This window comes from Onychomys torridus, chromosome 2, assembly GCF_903995425.1.
Source record: "Onychomys torridus chromosome 2, mOncTor1.1, whole genome shotgun sequence".
In the NCBI taxonomy this organism is placed as follows: domain Eukaryota; kingdom Metazoa; phylum Chordata; class Mammalia; order Rodentia; family Cricetidae; genus Onychomys; species Onychomys torridus.
In genome coordinates, this window is record NC_050444.1 from 30044495 (window position 1) to 30059391 (window position 14897).

Consider the following 14897-nt stretch of genomic DNA (forward strand, 5'->3'; position numbering starts at 1 on the left):
CTTTCTGCTCAAATAGTCTATGAAGGTAGAATATTGAAGTTTTCTGATATAAATGTATGACTCAGTCTCTTCTTCAGAGAAATAATTGTTTTATATATTTAGGTAATCTGAAGTTAAATACACATACTATAATTCTTATCTCATCTGTTTGAATATACCCCTAAAGGTCATTATATGTATATATGTATAATTATATAATGACCTTTAGATATAGAGACAAGTTTGCTTTGATCTTTTTGTTCCTTATGAAACAGAACCACTCACACATTCATTTTTTTATTTCTATTTAGACAGAGTGTGTTTTCTATCTTTACTATAAGCCATAGTGTGTCCTAGAGTCTAAAGTGGGGTGTTTTGTTTGTTTGTTTTGTTTGTATATAGCATAAAGTAGGATTGAGGTTTTTAATTGATTTCATCCAGCCTGTATCTTTTGATTGAAGAGTTAAGTCTGTTTCCATTAAAAGCAATTATTAATATGAGAAAATACACTGTTGCAATTCATAATTCCTTGTCTTGGGTTTCTTTTGTTCTTTTCTTTATGCTGTTTCCTTATGGATAATGATGGAGGTGTGGTTTGTATTAATAGTCTAAACTGTGTTCTTAAGCTCTATAGTTAGTTCTTTATGGTTACCATGGTGCACACTTATATTATCGATGGATTTGTAGTCATAAAATTCTTAACTTTATTTGCATAGTAACTGTGTACTTCTCTCCATATCTCTGCCTTCCTTTAAATGCCACTGATGCGACAAATTACATCTACATATATTGTGTTTCTCTTCACACAGCTTAGCCATGAGTATTACAATGTACCTGTCATTGAAACCTTTATACTTTAATTGTAATATTATCATATTACAAAATCATAGTAATATAATGTGCTGTTTGTCAATATACACACCTTGATCAACAGAATTACACTTTCTTACTATCTTATGTTGCAATTTTCTCCTTTCTTTTCAACTTAATGAGCATTCATCAGCAATTGCTCATAAAGCAAGCCCGGGCTTTAGCTCTCTCCAATTATGTTTGTCTGAGAGAAATCTCTATATCTGACTTGTCTCTATAAATCATTTTTATTGACTGTAACATTTAGACTGGTTGTTTATTCACTAGTATTTTAAATATTACAGCCCACTCCCTCAAAGCTGGCTTTATATTTGTTCAAAAATATGCTCATAATCTTTTGTGTGTTCCTCTGATTTTGACAGTTTCTTTCAGTGGCCTCCAAACTCTTTGTGCATTTAATTTCTGTTGAATGATTTTACTGTGCCTCTATGTGAGTGTCTTTGGGATAATCTCATCTGTTGTGCTCTGAGCTTTCTTAACCTCAACATAAATTTCCGTTTCTAAACTTATCAGAAATTTTCAGTCATTATCTTGTTAAATAAGTGTCTGTTTCTTCTCTTTTTCTCCTAATAATTCTGTGTCATGCTTTGGTCTTTTTCAAGGTGTCCCAAAACTCCCTTAAGGTATCTTTACTTTTTTTCAAACTTATTTTCTTTGTGTTCCTATAACTAGAGTATTTTAAAGACCTGTCTTCAAATTAACTAAACTTTCTTCTGCTTAATCTTGTCTGTTCTACTCCTTTATTAAATTCTTTAGTCATTATATAAAATGTTTTAGCTCTGAAACTCCTGTTTTACACTTACACTGTCTCTTTGTTGAAATTCTTGGTTTTTCATACATCATTCCCTTGACCTCATTTGTCAGTTTTATGACCATGATTTTGAAGTCTCTGTCATGTTCATCATATTTCTTTATTTGAATTAACTCACTAAACCTTTTTATAGCTTTATCTTGCCATGCATTTAGCTCATCTTTTCTATTGTTCCTAATGTTTAGTTTCTTTGCACTACTTAAATTTATATTTGCATCTAGACAGACAGACCTCACATATTTGCGTCAGTGTACCTAAGTTATTAGCCTGGATTTTTTTTAACCAATCCCTGAAATAATTTGTTTAAATAAAAGGCTGAGTCAGTGAGAAGCTCCTGACTGTATTGCACCACAACTTTTGATAATGATGGTTAAAGAACTGAAAGTAATGTATTATACTTATATAGTTTGTTTTCAGATTTTTGACAAACATTTATTTCTTAGGTTGTTTTACTTGTTGAGAAAGAAGTGGTAACATGCCATAAAAGAGATGGTATTAGAATTAAATTAGAGAACAGAGCCAATTGAAAGGAGGCAGAACAGACAATTTAGTCTAGAGTTTTGAATTAATGTAAGTCTAGCTACTGATACAGCAGTATACTGTTATTTATAGGCCTTTATTTTTATTTTGTTTTATTTCATTGCTGCTGACTTTGAAGGTATGGATGAGAGAGACATGAAAAAAGAAGTAAGAATTTCTGCAAAGTGGTGAGCACTTAAAATTACATGTACTTGACATGAGAACCAGTATTGCTCTTCTCTCATTTCCAAGCTACCAACCTTCCTACCATTGTGTGTAGAAGAAAATGTCACTCTAGATAATGAGCCAAATTTGCACTTAATTCCAGCCTGATGTAAGAGCTCCAGTTGGGCTGTAGGTCTGAGGTTGTTTGATTGTCCCCACAAATAATGCAAGTAGATACATGAAAGATAGGCATGAGCTACAACCAGACACTTCGCCTTATCCTTCAGTGGATAAAACTTACTACTCTCTGATTTCATCTTTCAAATAAGACATCTATTTTTTTGTTTTGTTTTCAAAGGGCAAAATTACACTAAATTTAGTGATAAGTCATGAATCAGGTCAATTTCCATTCTGCAAAGTACAATATGAGCTCCCACTAAGCAAAGATGGATCAATGGTCTGTAAGGAGAGCAGAGAGAAACAGGACAAAAGACAGAAAAGGCTGTTTGATCATGTTGTTTCAGATTATTTCTGTTTTAAGTATTAGAGCATGGAGCATTTCCTTGTAGAGTCATATGCAATAGAAGCTCCTATTTAGAGGAAAACAGCTCTGTTTACTTTTCTATTTGCTTCCTTTACATTCCAGTTTGAATATGTGATATTTAACACATATTAGTGTTAGATGAGTGATTTCACTTTAGTTTGACCTCATCTGTTGGAGCCTTATGTGGGGGATCATCTCAAAAAATAGTCTCCTATGTTAATGTATATTAGTTTTTTTGTAAAGTTCATTCTAGGTCATTTGATCATATTTACCCACCCTTTCCAAACTCTTCCCATTTTTACCATTATCCTCCTCTCTTCATTTCCTACCCGATTTTGTGTCTTTGTTTTTCCATCAAAATCAATGTGTGCTGCTCTGATATTTTTTGGACATGTGGCCTTCCACTGGGGTGTAGCTGACTTATTAGGGCCTATACTCTAAGAGAAAACTGACCCTTCATCTCCTGCAAGTTAGCAATTGTCAACATCTCTTCAGCTAAGGATAGAACTCCATGCCTAATTCCACTCACCATGCTGCGATTTGGTCTGTGCTGGGCTTGCACAGGTCTTGTGCATGCTGCCACAACCTACTGTATGTTCATATGGGCAACTTCCCTGCTGAGTCCAAAAGACACTAATTTCTTGTAGGCATCCACTGACTCTGACTCTTTCACCCTTTCTTTTCCCTCTTCCACAATAATCCCTGAACATTTGGATGGGATAATGCAGTGTATATTTTCCATTTAGGATTGAAAATTCTGCAGTCTCATTCTCTGCAACTTGGACAGTTGTGAATCTCTGTATTGATTTTCATCTACTGCAAACAGAAGCTTCTTGAGGGAGTGTTGAGCTATGCCTTAATCTGTGCTTATAGTGACAAAAGAGTGGGAATTGTTTTCATACTGAATACATTTAGCAGAATGATAGTGGCAAGTTCTCTGTTAAGATTTGTGTTTTTGTTAGAAAATAGTTGGTTGCCTTCATGACATTCATGCCACTATTGCACCAGTGAACATGTCTTGGTCATCAAGTTATTATTCTATCTCACAAGGTTTACAGATGGGTATTATTGGTGATTTGAGGATTACTTTTTTTCCTCTGGTCATCTGTGGGGCACTGCCTGGTGATATGAAACTGGTAGAGTTGGTGGGGTCTAGGGTGTCTAGGTGCTATGTTCTGTGGGATGCTGTTCTGTATGCTGTGAATATGTGTTGCTCTGATTGGTTGATAAATAAAGCTGCCTTGGCCTCTGTCAGGGCAGGAAGGAGCCAGGCAGGAAAATCCAAGTGAGATAGAAGACAAGAAGGGAGACTGAAACAGACGTTGCTGGCCACCACCAGGAGAAGCAAGATAAAAAAGTATTGGTAAACCACAAGCCATGTGGCAAAACATAGATTTATAAAAAAAAAATAGGTTAATTTAAGATGTCAGAGCTGGCTAGCAAAAAACCTGAGCCATTAGGCCATATAGTTTGAAAATAATATAAGCCTCTGTGTGTTTATTTGTGATCAAGCAGCTGTAGGACACAAGTGGGAGAGATCCTCCCTACCACACAGCCAAGGCAGGAATAGAGAATACTTCTAGTCACAAATGGCACCCAAGTTTCCACCTGAAACTTGATAGACCTTTAAGAAAAGATTCTAAAACAGAGCAAAGAAACAGATTCCTAGTGTGTCTCTCAGGGCCCACCTGCAGCCTGTGGGCTTGAGCTAAAGTATAGTGGGTTTGCACCATGTAAGGTAGACCTGCAGCATGATGGCATATACACAGAGGCATATCCAAGCCATGCAGTAGGCTGCATAATGGATTTAGCTTTTGTTACCACAGACCAAAAAAAAAAAAAAAAAAGTTCTGGGCTACACACTCCTGGATGGAGGCATGGATGCACTGCCTCCCAGAGTCAGTGGAGAGCATGTCTCCCAGAGCTGGATGTGAATTACCACTGCTATGTTGAAAAGCTGAAATGGGTGGAGTCAGCAGTCCAGCCAAGACTGCTGATTCAGTCCTAAACACACAGTGTGGCAGTTTAAAATCTCTCTTGGTCAGAGAAGGATTATACATTCAAATAAGGCAGATTCATATGGAATAAGCCTCTAAGTGGTTTACAGTATGTGTGAAAATGTATGTAGGCATGGGTGAAAGAGGAAAAGGATAGACAGTTATATAAAGAAAGAGTTTTAAAAATAAAGTATTTTTAAAGAGACAGTAAAAGTAATATAAAAAATAAGCCATGTAAAGATGGAAATCACACACTCCAGATTATGCTATCTTTGGGGTTTTTAACTGTAGAAAGACATTTGATTGTAAAGGCTGCTAAGTTAAACCAATATGTATGTTTTAAAGTTATCTTGACTTCAATATTTGGATCCAAAGATATGTTGCTTTGGAAAGGAGGCTCTGCTTTTGTTTCTACAGGAAGCAAGAGGCTTTGTATTTGTCTCAGGTTAAGATAGATCAGATTTGATCAAACCAGACCTCCTGAACCTTAACAAATGGTACCTATCAAAAAGATTATAGCTGGTCTTCTCAGGTCTTCACCATTATCTTGAATTTTCTTAGGATCCCCATAAAGATTACCAGTGCCCACAACCAGCAGGAAGTAGTATGAGAAGCTATGCCCAAATTCCCAAAATATTGTTTATAAATGTGTATTTTTATTCAAAGGGGATTGATCATAAATGCAATCTCTTTCTAAAGAAAAAAAGGGATAGTATAGATATGATAGGATGAAAGGGTAGATTTTTGAACCTACTTTTAAAAAGCAACAACTTGTTTAAAATGTTTTACATTGCTATGGGTTTTAGTTTACAATTCAAACTTAAAGTTAATTTTGTTATACTGTATGTATGTTTCTACTCTTGTTTAAGGTATGTTTGTGCAGCTCATTTGAAATTGTAATATATAATTAAGAAATATAGATTAATAATTAATCATCCATAATAGTCAAACTTATTGTTGCTCTGATTTGTTGATAAATAAAATGCTGGTTGTCCAGTAGCCAGGCATGGAGTATAGGTGGGGTGAGCAGACAAGAATAGTTCTGGAAAGAGGAAGGGCTGAGTCAGGGGTCACCAGCCAGACACAGAGGAAGCAAGACGACAAGACAGAATTGAGAAAAGGTATCAAGCCACGTGACTAAACATAAATAAGAACTATGGGTTAACTTCTGATAGAAGAGAAAGTAGGAAGTACTCTTGCATGCATTGGCACTGGAGATCACTTTCTAAATATAACACCAGTAGCACAGACACTGAAAGAAACAATCAATCAATGGGACCTGTTGAAACTGAGAAGCTATTGTAGCACAAAGGACACAGTCAACAAGACAAAGAGACAGCCTACAGGATGGGAAAAGGTCTTCACCAACCCCACATCTGACAGAGGGCTGATATCCAGAATATATAAAGAACTCAAGAAATTAGACATCAAAATGCCCAACAGTCCAATTAAGAAATGGGATCTAGAACTAAACAGAGAATTCTCCACAGAGGAAGTTCAAATGGCTGAAAGACATTTAAGGAATTACTCAACATCCCTAATTATCCAGGAAATACAAATCAAAATGACTCTGAGATACCACCTTACACCTCTCAGAGTGGCTAAGATCAAAAACACAGAAGACAGCTTATGCTGGAGAGGATGTGGAGCAAGGGGAACGCTCCTCCACTGCTGGTGGGAATGCAAGCTTGTACAGCCACTTTGGAAATCAATATGGTACTTCCTTAAAAAATTGGGAATCCATCTCTCCCAAGACCCAGCTGTAGCACTCTTGGGCATATACCCAAGGAATGCTCAATCATACCACAAGGGCATTTGCTCAGCTATGTTCATATCAGCATTGTTTGTAATAGCCAGAACCTGGAAACAACCTAGATGCCCTTCAACTGAAGAATGGATAAAGAAAATATGGTACATATACACAATGGAGTATTACTCAGCAGAGAAAAACAATGACATCATGAGGTTTGCAGGCAAATGGATGGATCTAGAAAAAATCATCCTGAGTGAGGTAACCCAGACTCAGAAGGACAAACATGGTATGTACTCACTCATAGGAAGATACTAGATGTAAAACAAAGATGACTAGACTGCTACACAACTCCAGGGAGGCTATCTAGAAAACAGGACCCTAGGAAAGACACAGGTATGACCAATGACAGAGAAATGGATGAGATCTACCTAAACAACCTGGACAACAGTGGGAGTAATGAAGGGCAAGATTTGAGGGAAAGAAAGCTTAGGGGAGCAGGAGATCACAGCTGGATCAAGAACAGAAAGGGAGAACAAGGAATAACAGACCATGATAAATGAAGACCACATGAGAACAGGAATAGTCAGAGTGCTCGAGAGGTCCCCAGAAATCCACAATGTTATATCCTCTGTAGACTGCTGGCAATGGTCGAGAGAAAGCCTGACCTGATCTGAGCTAGTCTGGTGATCAGATGGCCAAACACCCTACCAGTCGAGCTGGAACTCTCATCCAATAACTGATGGAAGTGGATGCAGAGATCCTCAGCCAGGCGCCAGGTGGAGCTCCAGGTGTCCAACTGTCAAAAAGGAGGCGGGACTGTGGGAGCGTGAATTGTTGAGACCAGGATTGGAAGAAGCGCAGGGACAGGTGGCCCGGCGAATGGAGGCACATGAATTGTGAACCAGGGGCTGTGGAGCCCCCCCTGCTGGATCAGGCCCTCTGGATAAGTGAGACAGTTCAATGACTTGAACTGTTTGAGAGGTGTCCAGGCTGTGGGACCTGGGGGACCTGTCCTTAGTGCATGAGCTGGCTGTTTGGAACCTTGGGCTTGCACAGGGACACTTTGCTCAGCCTGGATGGAGGGGACTGGACCTGCCTCTACTGAATCCACCAGGTTTTGATGAATCCCCGGGGGAGTCTTGGCCCTAGAGGAGATGGAAATGGAGGGGAGGGGCTGGGGGGGTTGGGGGCGGGAGGGGGGAGGATGGGGGAACCCATGGCTGATGTGTGGAATTGGAGCACAAATATAATAATAAAAATAATGCGGGAAGAAAAAGAAAAAGAAGTCAAACCAGAAAAAAAAAAAGAAAAGATATATGGGTTAACTAAAGTGTAAGAGCTAGTCAGTAATTAGTCTGAGCTAACGGCCAAGCAGTTATAATTAATATAAGCATTTAAGTGATTATTTTATAAGCAGCTGCAGGGTGAGAGTGGGAGAGATTCATCCTGACTGCAGGGCCTAGCAGGACCCCAGAAACCTTCCAACTACAGCTATGCCTAGAGATGAAGCTATTCAAACAAAGTCTTGTCAGTGATAGTGTTAATTGCATGAGTCTGGCAGCTCCACCCAAACAGAAGTTCCAGAACAGGCAAAGGAAGTCAGGCATAGGACATCAAATGTTGAAGCAGATATCATGGATAGTGGATAGGCTGACTTACTGGTCAGTGGAGAGTGATGGTCCTCGGGTCACAGGGTGGAGCATATGGTGTGAGCCTCCTATTTCTGTCCAGAGATGTTTCTATGCATGTTATGCATGGATGGGTATAATTGTCAGGTAGGAGGTTGGTATTAGAGTACTAAGCTTCCTGCTTAGAATCGAGGTTAATGGCATATGGTAGGAATGTTTGGGGTTATCAGTGCAAGTCTGGGGTTCCTACATGAAGGGGGGATCCATAGAGATGTACGAAGTTATATATAAGACACTTGGTCCTTAGCCAGGTAGTAAGGGTGTGTTGTAAAATACTATTTTAAGGTGTGTTGCTTTTGTTTATGTTGCATTTTTTTAACTCTGTGGAGTTGTATCACTCAGCCTGTCTAAGAACCTAATGGATTAATAAAGATTGGCCAATGGCAAGGCAGGAGAAAGGATAGGTGGGGGTGACTGGCAGTAAGAATAAATATAACGAGAAATCTGGGAGGAAAAGGAGATCAAGGAATGAGAAAGGAAGGAGGAGGACAGCAGAGGCCAGCTACCCAGCTACACAGCCAGCCACAGAGTAAAAGTAAGATTTACATAAGTAAGCCAATGGGAAAAGTTCAGAGGCAAAAGGTAGATGGGATAATTTAAGTTAAGGGAAGCTGGCTAGAAATAAGCCAAGCTAAGGCCAGGCACTTATAATTAAGAATAAGCTTCTGTGTATGATTTACCTGTGAGCAGGGTGGTGGGCACCTAAAAGAGCAAAAACAAACAACAGGGGTAGTTGAAGTTGCTCATGTCTCTCCCATAGTTTTTATATACCCTGTCTAAATATGAGAAAATTTTAAAAGGATAAAAAAGTCAAACAAATGTGGATCAGTTTACCCACACTTTCTAATTCTATCACAACTTGCTCTTTATCAGCTAGGCATTCAAACACACCAGCTGAAATAAAACCTAATTTGTAAAGATAGTAGTAAGGTCACTATACACAAACAAGATTATTCCAGACATTTTTGTTGATGTCTCTTTTCTCCCATCAAATCATAGCTCCTATTTGGTATTATCAATTAAATATTGCATCTTTGGATATCTAGAATCAATAACCTGATGCTAGCAGGAGAAAAGTAACTGCAAAGTAAAATATTGGTTAACTAATATACTAATATATCCAAAATAGAAAAATATACTTGACTGTTAAAGTATTTCTTTCTATATTCAATAACATGATACTTGGCAGGTTACAACTAACTTCTGTCACTATCTATTTTTGGTCTCAATGGCCCTCAGCTGATCAAAGTTCCACACTTGCTGAGATGTCTGAAACTTTTAATACTGTCTGAATAGTCTGCATTGGTTCATCCCTGACTGGATTGGACAATTGTAACATTTTCTCTATTAGAACCACAAGTAACAGGAGAAGAAGGAAGCCTTCCAAAGAATCATTTTCACCATAGACATAACCTACTCATTATTAACAGTGTCTTTTAACTCACAAACACTTATGCTAACCAGTGAAAATCCACCACTTTTTCCAGTAATTTGATGACGTTATTATATAAAAATACCCATGTGTAGCAGTTTTATTTTCCAATTTAAGGTAACCCATTGTATGCCTAATAATATAACATTCTGAGATTGAAAGCAAGAAAAACAGCCCAAAAGAGTACAAGAAGAAGAAAAGAAAATGGAAAGGGAGAGGAAGGGGGAGGGGGAAGGGAGGAGGAGGAGGAGGAGAAGGAGAAGAGGGAGGGGGAGGAGGAGGAGGAGGAGGAGGAGGAGGAGGAGGAGGAGGAGGAGAAGAAGAAGAAGAAGAAGAAGAAGAAGAAGAAGAAGAAGAAGAAGAAGAAGAAGAAGGAGAAGAAGAAGAAGAAGAAGAAATATGTTAGTGGCATATCAGAAGGAGAATTGATAAAATTTGTGACCATGAACACACCTCAGTTGATTTCTGAACCCATGAATATATGATCTTTACATATAATATTAATTGGAGAAAATTAGCCTGTAAAATACTGCCTTGGCATCTTTGGCTTTTTAAAACAAACTATGGGACAGGAAAGTGGGTGTTATTTTGTTTTGGATTAAAGGGTGATGCTATTTGCAAAGCATTCTCAAGACCTGGATGTGTAAGCATGCTATTGCTTTTCAGTTTATATGCTCTGATTTTTGTAGTGGTAATATACATAGGATTAGGCATGTTTATTTCATAAGCAATGTTGCTCAGGGATAAGATCAGGTGTAATAGAATGGAACCAGTAGTATCCCTATAGACACTCAGCCTGAGTTTAGAGTTTGTCTTGGCTTTTCCATACTTACACCTGGAATGATAATCTTCAAACACTGAGCTAATGTCTATAACTGTAATCCCTCTCATCGTTAAACAAGTGTGCTAAAAACATTCCACTATTTCCCAGGATTTAGATAAACCACATAAATCAGAAAATAACAGGTATGCCATGAAAATTACTAGTGTAATTGCTTTTTGAAATACTCAAATTAAAATATTCATCTTCTGATGAGATGAGTAGGTTATAAAAATGGGAATAAATAAGAATTCAAACAAGTGTTCAAAATACTTCTAGAGATTGTATTTTCTAGAGGAATACAAAAAAAAGACACTTTGATTTTTGACCAGAAAGAATACAATCACATTTATTAAAATAAATTTTAGAATTATTTAGCATGCATATTTTATACATGGGCTATTGTCTTCATCTCTTCTATTAGTATTCTTAAATCTGACAGAACTTGATGTTATGTAATTTCACATTCTAGTATTTTATTTTATATTACAATGAAAATCAATCACCATTCAGTAGATCTCATGTCTAAATTTTTAATTGTCTAAAAACTAAAAACTGGTCAAATGGCTCAGTGGGTAAAGTGCTTGCTTGACAAGCTGGGACCTGAGTCTCAGTCCTGTGATAGTGATCTTCCTTGTTAACACGATCTAGGATCAACAAAGAGATAAATTTTTCTATTATTCTAACCAGTGAAAATCCACCACTATTCCTGGTAATTTGATGACATCGTTATGTAAAAATAAACCTATGTAGCAGTCTCACCTTCCATTTTAAGGTATCCATCCCACTGAGTGTCTCACAGGAGAACATTCTGTGTTTGACAGGGAGGGTGAGGGATTTTTTTTGATGAGGTTATTATACTGTAGAAACCCATCTTAAAGGTGGATGGCACCTTCCAGTGGCAGCTCAGATAAAAGGAGGTACAAGGAAATAGCTTTTCTTTTTGCCTCATTGCCTTTTAGTCTTGCTGCTGAATTTATTTACTCTGTTGCTGCAGATCTTCTATTGCTCTATTCTTTCTCTCATAACAGAACCCAGGCTTTTTGGACTTTCACCATGAACTGAAAAAAAACTGCTCTCCAAGAATCTTCCAGACCTTCAGTGCCAGATTGATAGTAGTGGGTGAAACAGCAGACATTGTTGGAATACCTAGATACTATCACGTCAACCAATCTAATAAACTTGCTTGTGATACACACACACACACACACACGCACGCACACACACACACACACTCATATCAGTTATGCCTTCTAGCCAAAAGAAAGATTACCAAAATCCTCTTAAACGCTATGGGTAGCAAAATATGTCATAGGTCACACTGAGGGGACAGAAAAGGAAGATTCTTGGGTTTACTGGCCTTTCATTATTTCTCCAAGAGAGTAAGCCCCAGGCTCCCTGAAAGACTTTGAAAAAATTAAGGTAGAAAGCAATAGAAGACAACACTTGAGACTGACTTCCATGTACATGCATAGGACAAGAGAAGGGTGCACATACAGGAAACAAAAGCTTCACACACAACATACACACACACCTCTATGAAGAAATTACTACATTGGAGGTAAAATCTGTTATTTATACAACCTTATATTCAACTCACTATCAAACTGACAGATTTTGTTTGTCTGCCTCTTTATCTAAGCTATACTAAAGTCAAATACCAGAATTTGTTCAAGATTGATAGTGGAAGGCTTATCGTCTTTATTCAATGTTTGTTTTAATTTCAAAGAAACTTGTATCAGTCATTAAGAACATAGCCAAAGGGGTTGATTTTTCTTCAGCATTCCTGTATTTTAATCTTATTTCTATTCCAATATCAAATTAAAGCATGTCATAATGAGTCCGTATTATATATCTTCTTCTTTATGATAGAAGTTCGAATTACTGCCCAATTTCTTCTAAGTGTTCATATTGTTAAAAGACACCTGTTTTCTTTTAGGTTAATAATTATAAGGATGAGCCCAGGAATCACCAACTTTTTAAATGATTCTTTGGAAATGAGTATAAAAAGTAGTGATTGTATAAAAACATTCTGAGACTTTTGTCACAAACGGATGGAAGATAAAAGAAGTTATGATGGCAATTATGCAAATGAACATAGAAAATGAGGTTGCTACTTTACTTGTTTCAGAAATTATTTCAAAATCAAGAGGCAGACAAAGAAATCAGAGACGAGCTATTGCAGCTACAGCACTGCCAGAAGGATGACTCCTCTTCACTTGATTATCACATAGAAAACACACATCTTCACTGTTCAAAATTGTTCCCAGTTTATGTACGTACTTTCCCTCTGTATTGTATTCTCAGTCAATTAAAATGTGAGCCTCTCAAGAATTTCTAAATCTGTGGGAGATTTAGCCCAAGTGGCAGAGGGCCTGTCTGAGTTCAATCCTTAACAATATACACACATGCACACACACGAACAAAAAATTTACTGGATTAATATCCAAATATTAGAAAAGGTTTTAAAACATATTCTCATATAATGAGAGAGAAACTTACCAATTTTAGAATAATTAAATAATTGGTTAAGAAAAATAAAGATTGTCTCACTTATCCAGAGGGCCTGATCCAGTTGGGGGCTCCACAGCTTCTGGTTCATAATTCATGTGTTTCCATTAGTTTGGCTATTTGTCCCTGTGCTTTTCCAATCTTAGTCTCAACAATTGACATTCTTACAGTTCCTCCACCTTCTCAACAACTAGACTCCTGGAGCTCCACCTGGGGCCTGGCCGAGGATCTCTGCATCCACTTCCATCAGTTATTGGATGAGAGTTCCAGCATAACAGTTAGGGTGTTTGGCCATCTGATCACCAGAATAGGTCAGATCAGCCTTTCTCTCAACCATTACCAGTAGTCTACAGTGGATGTATCATTGTGGATTTCTGGAGACCTCTCTAGCACTTTGCTTCTTCCTGTCCTAAGTGAAACAATTGAATAGCTTGAACTGTTTGGAAGGTACCCAGGCTGTGAGACTGGGACCTGTCCTTAGTGCATGAGCTGGCTGTTTGGAACCTTGGGCTTACACAAGGACACTTTACTCAGCCTGGAACAAGGGGACTGGACCTGCCTGTACTGAATCTACCATGTTGAATTGAATCCCTGGGGGAGTCTTGGCCCTGGAGGAGATGGGAATGGAGGGGAGGGGCTTGGGGGGAAGGGGGGGGTGAGGGGGGGAGGACAGGGGAACCCATGGTTGATGTGTAAAATTAAAACACAAGTATAATAAATAAAAAAATAAAGATAACTGAAAATAAAGTAAAAACCTGACAGTCTTAATTTTTATTAGAGTTTCCTTTATATAGTATTTTCCAGTTCATCAATGTCCATTTTGATAAAATTAATTTTAGTTTAGTTAAGTGCCATACACTTGAAAATTCTGAAAATTAAATATATAAGGCAAGTAGAAAAAAATCTTTGCTTGTATTTTAGCCTTTTATATGGAAGAAGAATCAAGGTCAAAATCTAAATTCATTTTGAACACAGTAAGTCTAGGGAAAGAAAGTATATTTTCTCCCAATCCACTGTTGATAGTTTCAATGCTGCTAATACACATTAAGATCTATTTTAAATATGACAGTGAGTTATGTACTTTGAATTCTTTGAAACATAAAACAAAGTTATTTTGTCTTCAGAAGTCTTACATTCTCAACCAAATACATAATGAAAGAGTTAGCATTTCAAGGGTCAAAATTAAACAAATATTCAACATGTAATCAATAGTAAAATTAAAAAGGTAGCTTCTGAAATACAATATCAATAATGTCATAACAAAAATTGCCTTAAATATCCCCTTGCAGATGGGTAGGAAAGGAGTGAATAAATTATTTTTGTTCAGGGTGCCACCATAACAAAGTCCACAGCTTGCACTTTTCTTGCTCTGAAATAACTTGAATAAATGGAAGAACAAAAAGGAATGGAGTCTAGGGAAGAGTATTGAAGGACAGTTGTAAGAAAGTTCAAATGTGCCGGGCAGTGGTGGCGCACGCCTTTAATCCCAGCACTCGGGAGGCAGAGCCAGGCGGATCTCTGAGTTCTGGGCAACAGAGTGAGTTCCAGGAAAGGTGAAAGTCTACACAGAGAAACCCTGTCTCAAAAAACAAAACAACAACAAAAAAAGTACACAACCCCAACATATGAGTCTCCATGGGAGCCCTGTTGGTTAATGAATAAAACCAGTTCTTGGTCTGTCCAATTAGGTCTCAAAGAAATGTTAAAGCTTATTTAATGGTTTCCAGAAACTAGGGTTCTCCAGGAAGAATGTCACTTTGTATATTAACTGCTGTATATTTGCTGATAAGATCCTAGACAAGTGAAAT